We start from the raw sequence: 12002 nt of genomic DNA on the forward strand, positions 1-12002 counted from the left end.
CCCAGTCCTACTGCCAGTTTCTGGAAGACACCTTCTTCAAGCAGTGGTACAGGAAGAAGTCTGCATCCTTCAAGAAAAACATGATTTTCATGCAGGACAATGCTCCATCACACGCGTCCAAGTACTCCACAGCGTGGCTGGCAAGAAAGGGTATAAAAGAAGAAAAACTAATGACATGGCCTCCTTGTTCACCTGATCTGAACCCCATTGAGAACCTGTGGTCCATCATCAAATGTGAGATTTACAAGGAGGGAAAACAGTACACCTCTCTGAACAGTGTCTGGGAGGCTGTGGTTGCTGCTGCACACAATGTTGATGGTGAACAGATCAAAACACTGACAGAATCCATGGATGGCAGGCTTTTGAGTGTCCTTGCAAAGAAAGGTGGCTATATTGGTCGCTGATTTGTTGTTGTTTTGTTTTTGAATGTCGGCGAGGATTCCGCACGGCACTCCCCTCCATTCACCTCGCGAATCTCCGCTCTCTTCCAAACAAAGTCGACGAATTACTGCTCTTAAACCGGACTAACAAGGACTGTGCACGCTCTGCTGCCCTCTGCTTCACTGAAACCTGGCTCAGTGAGCGAGTCCCAGACTCTGTCTTAAATCTGCTGGGCTTCCAACTTCACCGGGCGGACCGCGAAACAGAGCTCTCAGGGAAAACAAAGGGTGGTGGAGTCTGCTTCTACATTAATGAAGGTTGGTGTACTGATGTCACAGTGTTACAGAAACACTGCAGCCCACACTTGGAAAGTTTTCTCATCAACTGTAAACCTTTTTATTCACCGCGGGAGTTTTCTTCCTTCATGCTGGTCGGAGTTTACATCCCTCCACAGGCCAACGCGAACAACGCACTGTGCGAGCTGGCTGACCAGATTACTACCCTGGAGAGGAAATTCCCGGATTCCTTTACAATTATTCTTGGGGATTTTAACAGAGCAAACCTAAACTACGAACTCCCTAAATACAGACAGCATATAGACTGCCCCACCAGGGACAACATCATACTGGATCACTGCTACACCACTCTAAAAGATGCCTATCGCTCTGTGCCCCGGGCAGCTTTGGGACATTCTGATCACTGCATGGTCCATCTTATTCCAGTTTATAGGCAAAAACTCAAACGTGCCAAGCCTGTAGTCAAAACTGTGAAGAAGTGGACTAACGCAGCAAAGCAGGAACTGCAGGACTGTTTTGACTCCACTGATTGGACTGTTTTTGAAGCTGCATCTGAGAACCTAGATGAGCTCACGGACACTGTGACATCATACATCAGTTTCTGTGAAGACGTGTGTGTGCCAACAAAGACCTTTTGCACATACAACAACAATAAACCATGGTTCACTCCTAAACTCCGACAACATCTTCGCAAGGCCAAGGAGGACGCCTACAGAAGTGGTGACAGGGTCCTGTACAAGCAAGCCAGGAACACACTGACCAAGGAGATCAAAGCAGCTAAAAGGATCTACTCCCAGAAGCTGGAAGTCAAGTCAAGTCAAGTTTATTTATAGAGCACATTTAAAAACAACCAAGGCTGACCAAAGTGCTGTACAGTAAATACAGATAAAAATACAATAGAACACAATTTCGTAATAACACCTCGCTGATAAAAATAAAATAAAAATATATAAAACAAATAAATTAAACCTTTCTAAAAGCCAATGAAAAGAGGTGAGTTTTAAGAGCGGTTTTAAAAGTTTCTAGGCTTTTGGAGAGTCTGACGTGAGGAGGTAAACTGTTCCACAGTCTGGGTGCAGCCACAGCAAACGCCCTCTCTCCCTTTGTCTTTAATTTATACCTGGGAACATCTAAAAGCATCAGGTCGGCTGACCTCAAAGATCTCCTGGGGCGATAAGTTCTAAGGAGTTCTGACAGGTAAGAAGGTGCAGTGCCATTTAAAACCTTAAAAGCCAGCAATAAGATTTTAAAATCAATCCTAAAGGCAACTGGGAGCCAGTGGAGAGAGCAGAGAACCGGAGTGATGTGGTCTCTTTTTTTTGAACCGGTCAACAGGCGAGCGGCAGCGTTCTGCACCAGTTGAAGGCGATGTAGACAGGAACAATCTAGGCCAGCATAGAGGGAATTGCAGTAGTCTAGCCGTGAAGTAATAAAAGCATGGACCACTCTTTCTAGATCGTTCCTGCAAAGGTAAGACTTGACTTTGGCTAAAATCCGCAAATGATAAAAAGATCCCTTAACTACAGAGCTGATTTGTTTATCAAGTTTAAAAGCATTGTCAAAAATAACACCAAGACTCTTAATGGAAGAAGTGCAATCGGAGGTTAGGGGTCCCAAAAAGTCAAGAGAGAAGTTGGGATCTTTAGGAAGCCCAAACACAATGACTTCAGTTTTGCTTTCATTAAGGTGTAAGAAGTTAAGAGTCATCCAAGTCTTAATGTCAGACAAGCAGGAGAGTAGCGGCTGCAAAGAAACATTGCAGTTCAACCTCAGAGGGAGGTAGATCTGAATATCATCGGCAAAGATGTGGAAGGACACATTATGTTTACGGAGCACATCGCCCAGAGGGAGCAAGTACAGAATAAACAACAGGGGGCCTAGTATGGACCCCTGAGGTACGCCACAGGTTAAAGGAGCTCTGGGAGATGACAGTTCACCAAGGTGAACAGAAAAACTCCTATTATTCAAATAGGACTGGAAAAACTTTAAGACAGTGCCCTTTAAACCGACACAATGTTGAAGGCGGGATAGCAGTATGTTGTGATCAACAGTGTCGAAGGCTGCTGTCAGGTCCAGGGTTACTAAGACAGCAGCACAACCAGAGTCAACAGTTAAAAGCAAATCATTAAAAACTCTCAGAAGGGCGGTTTCTGTGCTATGCCGAGCTCTAAAACCAGACTGGAACTTCTCATAGAGATTGTTATTGTCAAGAAATAGCTGGAGCTGCGTGAGGGTGGCTCGTTCCAGTACTTTAGACAGAAAAGGCTCTCAGCCAACGACCCTGCATCAGTGTGGAGGGGCCTGCAGGAAATCACCAGCTACAGACGCCCCCCACCCACTATTGAAGCAAACAAAGACCTGGCCAACGAGTTAAACACTTTCTATTGCAGGTTTGAGACGGACAGACTCCCACGCCCCACCCTCCCCTCCCCAGGGACATTGCTTCAGACATTGACCCCCAACACACCTTCCACCTCTCCCCCCTTCACCCTGCCCCTCCCCAATCAAGACTCAACGACCACCCCCACCCTCCCCAATCCAGACTCAACGACCACCACCACCCTCTCCATCCCAGACTCAACGACCTCCACCACACCTCTCACCCCCCTTTCCTCCTCCCTGAAACTAAGAATACACACTCAGGATGTGAGCCGACTATTCCAGAAACAGAAGCCCAGGAAAGCCCCCGGACCAGATGGCGTCTCACCCTCCTGCCTCAAAACCTGTGCTGAACAGCTGGCTCCCATCTTTACTCGCATCTTCAACAGATCCCTGGAGCTGTGTGAAGTTCCCTCCTGCTTCAAACGCTCCACCATCATCCCTGTTCCCAAGAAACCCACCATCACAGGACTGGATGACTACAGACCTGTCGCCTTGACGTCTGTGGTCATGAAATCCTTCGAACGACTGGTGTTAGCCCATCTGAAAGACATTACAGGCCACCAGCTGGACCCTCTGCAGTTTGCCTACCGGGCAAACAGGTCAGTGGATGATGCAGTGAACATGGGGCTGCATTACATCCTGCAACACCTTGACCGCCCGGGAACTTATGCCAGGGTCCTGTTTGTGGACTTTAGTTCGGCTTTTAACACCATTGTGCCTGAACTTCTTTCCTCCAAACTCTCCCAGCTCAGCGTGTCACCAGCTACCTGTCAGTGGATCACCAGCTTCCTGACAGACAGAAAGCAACAAGTGAGGCTGGGGGAGATCACCTCTGAAACCCGGTCCCTCAGTATTGGTGCCCCTCAAGGATGTGTCCTCTCACCACTACTGTTCTCCCTCTACACTAACGACTGCACCTCCAATAACTCTGCTGTCAAACTCCTAAAGTTTGCAGATGACACCACTGTCATTGGCCTCATTCAAGATGGTGATGAGTCTGCATACCGGCAGGAAGTTGAGCGGCTGGTACTCTGGTGCAGTCAGCACAATCTGGAGCTGAACACTCTTAAGACTGTAGAGATGACAGTGGACTTCAGGAGACATCCCTCAACTCTGCTCCCCCTCACCATATCAGACAGCCCTGTGTCGACTGTGAAGATCTTCAAGTTCCTGGGTACAACCATCTCCCAGGACCTGAAGTGGGAGACCAACATCAACTCCATCCTCAAAAAGACCCAGCAGAGGATGTACTTCCTGAGACAACTGGGGAAGTACAGTCTTCCACAGGAGCTGCTGATCCAGTTCTACACTGGTCATTGAGTCTGTCCTGTGCTCCTCCATCACAGTCTGGTATGGAGCAGCCACTAAACAGGACAGGAGCAGACTGCAGCGGACTGTACGGGCAGCAGAAAGGATCATCAGCGCCCCCCTGCCCTCCATCCAGGATCTGTACCTCTCAAGAACCAGGAAACGGGCAGGGAAAATCATCGCAGACCCCTCACACCCTGCACACAGACTTTTTGATCTGCTGCCCTCTGGCAGACGGTACAGAAGCCTGCAGACCAGGACCACCCGACACAGGAACAGTTTCTTTCCCCTCGCCATCTCCCTTCTTAACAGTTGACCTGTCACACTGCTCCCACTGCCAGACTGCAACTGCACCTTATGTACATTTTGTAGTATTCATTCCACCTCATTCATTTCTGTATTTTATGTATATAAGTTTAGATTCGTTATTTATAGTTGGTTTACATAGCTTTGTGTATGTATGTGTAATGTGTATATATAGACACTTGTGTGTGTGTGTGTGTGTGTGTGTGTGTGTGAGTGAGAGATTTACATTGCTGTGCTTGAGAGCCACCATCTACCAGAACCAAATTCCCTGTATGTGTCTGCACATATACTTGGCCAATAAACACGATTCTGATTCTGATTCTGAGATGTATATTTGTGAATGTGGAGATGTTATATTGGTTTCACTGGTAAAAATAAATAATTGAAATGGGTATATATTTGTTTTTTGTTAAGTTGCCTAATAATTATGCACAGTAATAGTCACCTGCACACACAGATATCCCTCTAAAATAACTCAAACTAAAAACAAACTAAAAACTACTTCCAAAAACATTCAGCTTTGATATTAATGAGTTTTTTGGGTTCATTGAGAACATGGTTGTTGTTCAATAATAAAATGATTCCTCAAAAATACAACTTGCCTAATAATTCTGCACTCCCTGTAGGTCTGTTGACAGAGCTCTGTACAGGTCTGCTCGAGCTGACCTGAAAAGGGGTCCCACCTGTCCAGCAACAACACATGGCATGGAATAATAGACATCATAAACCACAGAGGCAGAACTGTGAAAACAGAAAACCTGAGTGTGCAGCTAGCAGAGGACATAAACAGCTTCTTTGCCCGCTTTGAAACACCACAACAGCAGCATTCATCTGCCTCAGCCCTGCTCCCATCCTCATCCTCACCTGGTTCCTGCACCGCTCCATTCACTGTAACGGAGCACGATGTCAGATGAGTGTTCCTAGCAGTGAACCCCAGGAAGGCGTCCAGACGGAATAAGTGGTAAAGTGCTAAGACCATGTGCCCACCAGCTCACCCTCATCTCCACCAGAATCTTCAACCTCTCACTGGATGAAGCAGCCATCCCATCCTGTCTAAAATCAGCCACAATCATCCCAGTACCAAAGAAGTCTCCCATCACCAGCCTGAACTATTATTGCCCTGTGGCCCTCACACCGGTAATCATGAAATGCTTTGAGAGACTAGTCCTTCAGCACACCAAGGATTACCTCCCCCCAGAATTCGACACCCACCAGTTTGCATACCGTGCAAACAGATTCACAGAAGATGCCATCACCCTCCACTCGGTGCTGAGTCACCTAGAACAGCGGCAGAGCTATGCCAGAATGCTCTTTGTGGACTACAGCTCACCCTTCCACCACTCGCCCATTGAGAGCCTACTAACTTACTGCATCACAGTATGGTACAGCAGCTGCACTAAGGCGGATAGAGCCACCCTCCCAGCATGTTTGCAATGAGTAGGAGATGCTCTGTATCTCACTGTACAACTGTATAGTGACAAAGGTATTGGGTTCTTTTCTAAAAATTGCTATAAACAGAGGAACCCAAACTGATGAAAAGTGGCGAATATTTTTTTTCAAATGACTATTTTTAGTGGATTTTTGATATAGAAGCAGAATGACAGAATGTTAAAAGAAGTTACTTTTAGTCATTCTAAGCTGGGCATTGCGTTCTCTGGCTGTTCAAAGCCATGGAACTTTAGACTTTCCAAGCAAATAATGATGGCCATACTGATGTTCTTTTCAGTACATTTTACTTTATGTTCATTTTCATTTTTATGATGTTTCTATTTTTACATAATTCCTCCCACATAGCAAAATTGGTATGGCCTGGATCTGTCCCATACAATGTGCTTACACATGGCCTGCGTACCGCAAAGAATGACGGCCCTATGGTGGCCCAGATCTGGTTTACCAGAGGTGGCCCACACATGAGCCAGCACAAGGCCAGTTGCAGACACACTGCTGGCCCTGTGCTGGCCCAGAACAGTTTCAGCTCTGGCCCCAGATGTCAGCCTAATGTGTACCTTAGCCATGTAAGCCATGTAATAACAACATGTGCTGGAACATAATAGTGCAAAAGTAACATGACGAAACTCTGTTCAGACAGTGAATGGACTGATTCTTATACAGCACTTTTTTACTCACCCATATTACTCAAAGTGCTCTATACAACATGTCACATTCACCCAATCAGGCCAAATGTGGCATGCCATCACATAAACAGTGCCATCTTACCATGCCAGAAGTCAGCCAGCAGTGCCGGCTTGACACCAGATCCAGGCAAGACCCGTCTGCTATGTGGGATGACTTGTTCTTTTGGCATTTTAGTTGTGGATTATGTTTGGACTGTGTCTCTTGCCCTTTCAGTATTGTTTCCTTGTGCTTCTAAGTGTCCCTTTGTTTCTTTTTAGGTTATGTAGTATGGGTTAGAGATATTTTGTATGTTGTTTTTGTTTAATAAATCCGCCTTTTGGATTATTCCCTGATGTGCCTGAGTTCTGTTATTTAGTGTCACTTTGAAAGGACACACATCCAGCATTGACATATAATTGTTCTTTCAATTTTTGATAAAGATTACAGTGAATTGAGATGTAACTTGGCCCAGAGGTACAGTAGGACGCCCAGAGTAAGAAAGTGTTGAAAGTTGGACCTCAACTATTATGGATGATTTTTAATGAATTTTTGAAATTTCCATAATTGTAGTGTATTGGCTGTATTGAATTGCATATAAATGTCCTTTAATTTCTGAGGAATTCTACAGTAAATCTGGATGAAACTTGGCACACAGGTACAGTAGGTGTCCTAGAGGAGGGATGTGTTGAAAGTTGGACATCAACTAATCAGGATGATTTTTAATGAATTTTTGAAAATTGACATAATTCTATTGTACTGACTGTATTAGATTGAATAAATGTTTCCATTAATTTCTGAGGAATTCTACAGTAAATCTGGATGAAACTTGGCACACAGGTACAGTAGGTGTCCCAGAGGGGGGATGTGTTGAAAGTTGGACATCAACTACTCAGGATGATTTTTCATGAATTTTTGAAAATTGACATAATTAAATTGTATTGGCTGACTGCATTGGATACAAGTACCCTTTAATTTCTGAGGAATTCTACAGTAAATCTGGATGAAACTTGGCACACAGGTACAGTAGGTGTCCTAGAGGAGGGATGTGTTGAAAGTTGTACATCAACTACTCAGGATGATTTTTAATTAATTTTTGAAAATTGACACATTTGTAGTGCATTGGCTGTATTAGATTGAATAAATGTTTCCATTAATTTCTGAGGAATTCTACAGTAAATCTGGATGAAACTTGGCACACAGGTACAGTAGGTGTCCTAGAGGAGGGATGTGTTGAAAGTTGGACATCAACTACTCAGGATGATTTTTAATGAATTTTTGAAAATTGACATAATTAAATTGTATTGGCTGACTGCATTGGATACAAGTACCCTTTTATTTCTGAGGAATTCTACAGTAAATCTGGCTGAAACTTGGCACACAGGTACAGTAGGTGTCCTAGAGGAGGGATGTGTTGAAAGTTGGACATCAACTACTCAGGATGATTTTTAATTAATTTCTGAAAATTGACACATTTGTAGTGCATTGGCTGTATTAGATTGAATAAATGTTTCCATTAATTTCTGAGGAATTCTACAGTAAATCTGGATGAAACTTGGCACACAGGTACAGTAGGTGTCCTAGAGGAGGGATGTGTTGAAAGTTGGACATCAACTACTCAGGATGATTTTTAATTAATTTCTGAAAATTGACACATTTGTAGTGCATTGGCTGTATTAGATTGAATAAATGTTTCCATTAATTTCTGAGGAATTCTACAGTAAATCTGGATGAAACTTGGCACACAGGTACAGTAGGTGTCCCAGAGGGGGGATGTGTTGAAAGTTGGACATCAACTACTCAGGATGATTTTTAATGAATTTTTGAAAATTGACATAATTAAATTGTATTGGCTGACTGCATTGGATACAAGTACCCTTTTATTTCTGAGGAATTCTACAGTAAATCTGGCTGAAACTTGGCACACAGGTACAGTAGGTGTCCCAGAGGGGGGATGTGTTGAAAGTTGGACCTCAACTACTCAGGATGATTTTTAATGAATTTTTGAAAATTGACACAATTGTAGTGCATTGGCTGTATTAGATTGAATAAATGTCTCCATTAATTTCTGAGGAAATCTACAGTAAATCTGGATGAAACTTGGCACACAGGTACAGTAGGTGTCCCAGAGGGGGGATGTGTTGAAAGTTGGACATCAACTACTCAGGATGATTTTTCATGAATTTTTGAAAATTGACACATTTGTAGTGCATTGGCTGTATTAGATTGAATAAATGTTTCCATTAATTTCTGAGGAATTCTACAGTAAATCTGGATGAAACTTGGCACACAGGTACAGTAGGTGTCCTAGAGGAGGGATGTGTTGAAAGTTGGACATCAACTACTCAGGATGATTTTTAATGAATTTTTGAAAATTGACATAATTCTATTGTATTGACTGTATTGAATTGAATATAAGTTTCCTTTAATTTCTGAGGAATTCTACAGTAAATCTGGATGAAAATTGGCACACAGGTACAGTAGGTGTCCCAGAGAAGGGATGTGTTGAAAGTTGGACATCAACTAATCAGGATGATTTTTAATGAATTTTTGAAAATTGACATAATTCTATTGTACTGACTGTATTAGATTGAATAAATGTTTCCATTAATTTCTGAGGAATTCTACAGTAAATCTGGATGAAACTTGGCACACAGGTACAGTAGGTGTCCTAGAGGAGGGATGTGTTGAAAGTTGTACATCAACTACTCAGGATGATTTTTAATGAATTTTTGAAAATTGACACATTTGTAGTGCATTGGCTGTATTAGATTGAATAAATGTTTCCATTAATTTCTGAGGAATTCTACAGTAAATCTGGATGAAACTTGGCACACAGGTACAGTAGGTGTCCCAGAGAAGGGATGTGTTGAAAGTTGGACATCAACTAATCAGGATGATTTTTAATGAATTTTTGAAAATTGACATAATTCTATTGTACTGACTGTATTAGATTGAATAAATGTTTCCATTAATTTCTGAGGAATTCTACAGTAAATCTGGATGAAACTTGGCACACAGGTACAGTAGGTGTCCTAGAGGAGGGATGTGTTGAAAGTTGTACATCAACTACTCAGGATGATTTTTAATGAATTTTTGAAAATTGACACATTTGTAGTGCATTGGCTGTATTAGATTGAATAAATGTTTCCATTAATTTCTGAGGAATTCTACAGTAAATCTGGATGAAACTTGGCACACAGGTACAGTAGGTGTCCCAGAGGGGGGATGTGTTGAAAGTTGGACATTAACTACTCAGGATGATTTTTAATGAATTTCTGAAAATTGACATAATTCTATTGTATTGACTGTATTGCATTGAATACAAGTACCCTTTAATTTCTGAGGAATTCTACAGTAAATCTGGATGAAACTTGGCACACAGGTACAGTAGGTGTCCCAGAGGAGGGATGTGTTGAAAGTTGTACCTCAACTATTCAGGATGACTTTTAATGAATTTTTGAAATAAACATAATTGTAGTGCATTGACTGTATTGCACTGAATATGAGTTTACTGTGATTTCTGAGTAATATTACAGTAAATCTGGGTAAAAACTGGCCCAGAGGTAAAGTAGGTGTCCGAGAAGAGGATTGTGTTGAAAGCTTGGCATCAACTTTTAAGAATGATTTTTAATGAATTTTTGAATATGCAACCAGACTGTCACGATGGCTGTATTGAGCTGTTCCATTGTAATTTGTGTGCGCGCGTGCGTGTGACTGTTCACGCGCGTGCGTGTGTGCGCGAGTCTAGGCTTTCAATCAGGATATAAAGCGAAAAGGCGCTACCGTAAAGACTGGTGTAAAAGCGCAAGGAAATTTATGCGGCGGATAGGAGGCGGCTGGCTTGACCGCGGCTCACAAATGACGGCTCACTTTACCGCAGTGACATAGCGGTGGGTGCGGTGCTGGAACAGCGAATCTCGGGTGTCTGGCAACCGCTCGCCTTTTTCAGCCGTACGCTACGTGACAGCGAACGCAATTACAGCGTTTTTGACAGGGAGCTACTGGCGCTCCAGCTGGCGTCTCGTCATTTCCGGTTTTTTCTCGAGGGTCGTCACTTTACCGCATACGTGGACCACAAACCCTTGACGTTTGCCATGTCCAAGGTTTCCGATCCATGGAGTGCACGCCAGCAGCGCCAGTTGGCAGCCATTTCTGAGTTTACCACGGACATTCGGCACGTGGCTGGTAAATCCAATCATGTGGCTGACTGTTTGTCCCGTGCGCTGGTTTCTCCCGTCTTTCTCGGCATAGACTACTCCGCCATGGCTGCCGATCAGAGCGGTGACCCTGACATCCTCGCGCTTAAATCCACCCAGACGGGCCTCATACTGGAGGACAGACCCGTGCAGGACGGTGGTCCCCTCCTCGTCTGTGACGTTTCCACCGGCCGCCCTCGCCCTGTGGTTCCCGCTTCCTGGCGTCGTCAAGTTTTTGACTCGGTACATGCTCTCTCTCATCCAGGGGTCCGGGCCTCTGTTAAACTGGTCAGCTCTAAATTTGTTTGGCCAGGCCTTCGCAAATCTGTTAAGGAATGGGCGTCGGTGTGCATTCCCTGCCAGCGCGCGAAGGTTCATAAACACACCAAGGCGCCCCTGGAGCCGTTCTTCATACCCGGCAAACGTTTCGATCATGTGCATGTCGATCTGGTGGGTCCCTTGCCGCAGTCACAAGGTTTTACGCACCTTTTGACTGTTGTTGACCGGACCACCAGGTGGCCGGAGGCGGTCCCCCTGGCGTCCACTACCGCAGCAGTGGTGGCCAAGGCGTTTTTGTCGACCTGGGTCTCGCGTTTCGGCCCACCCGCGGACATTACGTCAGACAGAGGCCCCCAGTTCATTTCCGAGCTTTGGTCGGCCATGGCTGATGGACTGGGGGCTAAAGTCCACCGCACAACCGCATACAACCCGCAGGCTAATGGGATGTGTGAACGGTTCCACCGGTCGCTGAAGGCTGCCTTTCGCGCCTCCTTAAAGGATGGCAATTGGGTTGACCGCCTCCCGTGGGTTTTGCTTGGGCTGCGCTCTGCGGTTAAGGAGGATCTCGGCGCTTCCCCAGCTGAGCTAGTGTTTGGTCAGCCCCTCCGCGTGCCTGGAGAATTCTTGCCTGAAAATCCTCCTCCCTGCTTCGATCCATCGGTGCTCTCTCTCACCCCGCTTTTGCACTCGCTTCGGGTTCCTGGTCCGGTGCACCATTGCGTGCCTGACACCTTTGTTC

Source organism: Rhamphochromis sp. 'chilingali' (genome assembly GCF_963969265.1).
Source record: "Rhamphochromis sp. 'chilingali' genome assembly, chromosome: 3".
Taxonomy (NCBI): domain Eukaryota; kingdom Metazoa; phylum Chordata; class Actinopteri; order Cichliformes; family Cichlidae; genus Rhamphochromis; species Rhamphochromis sp. 'chilingali'.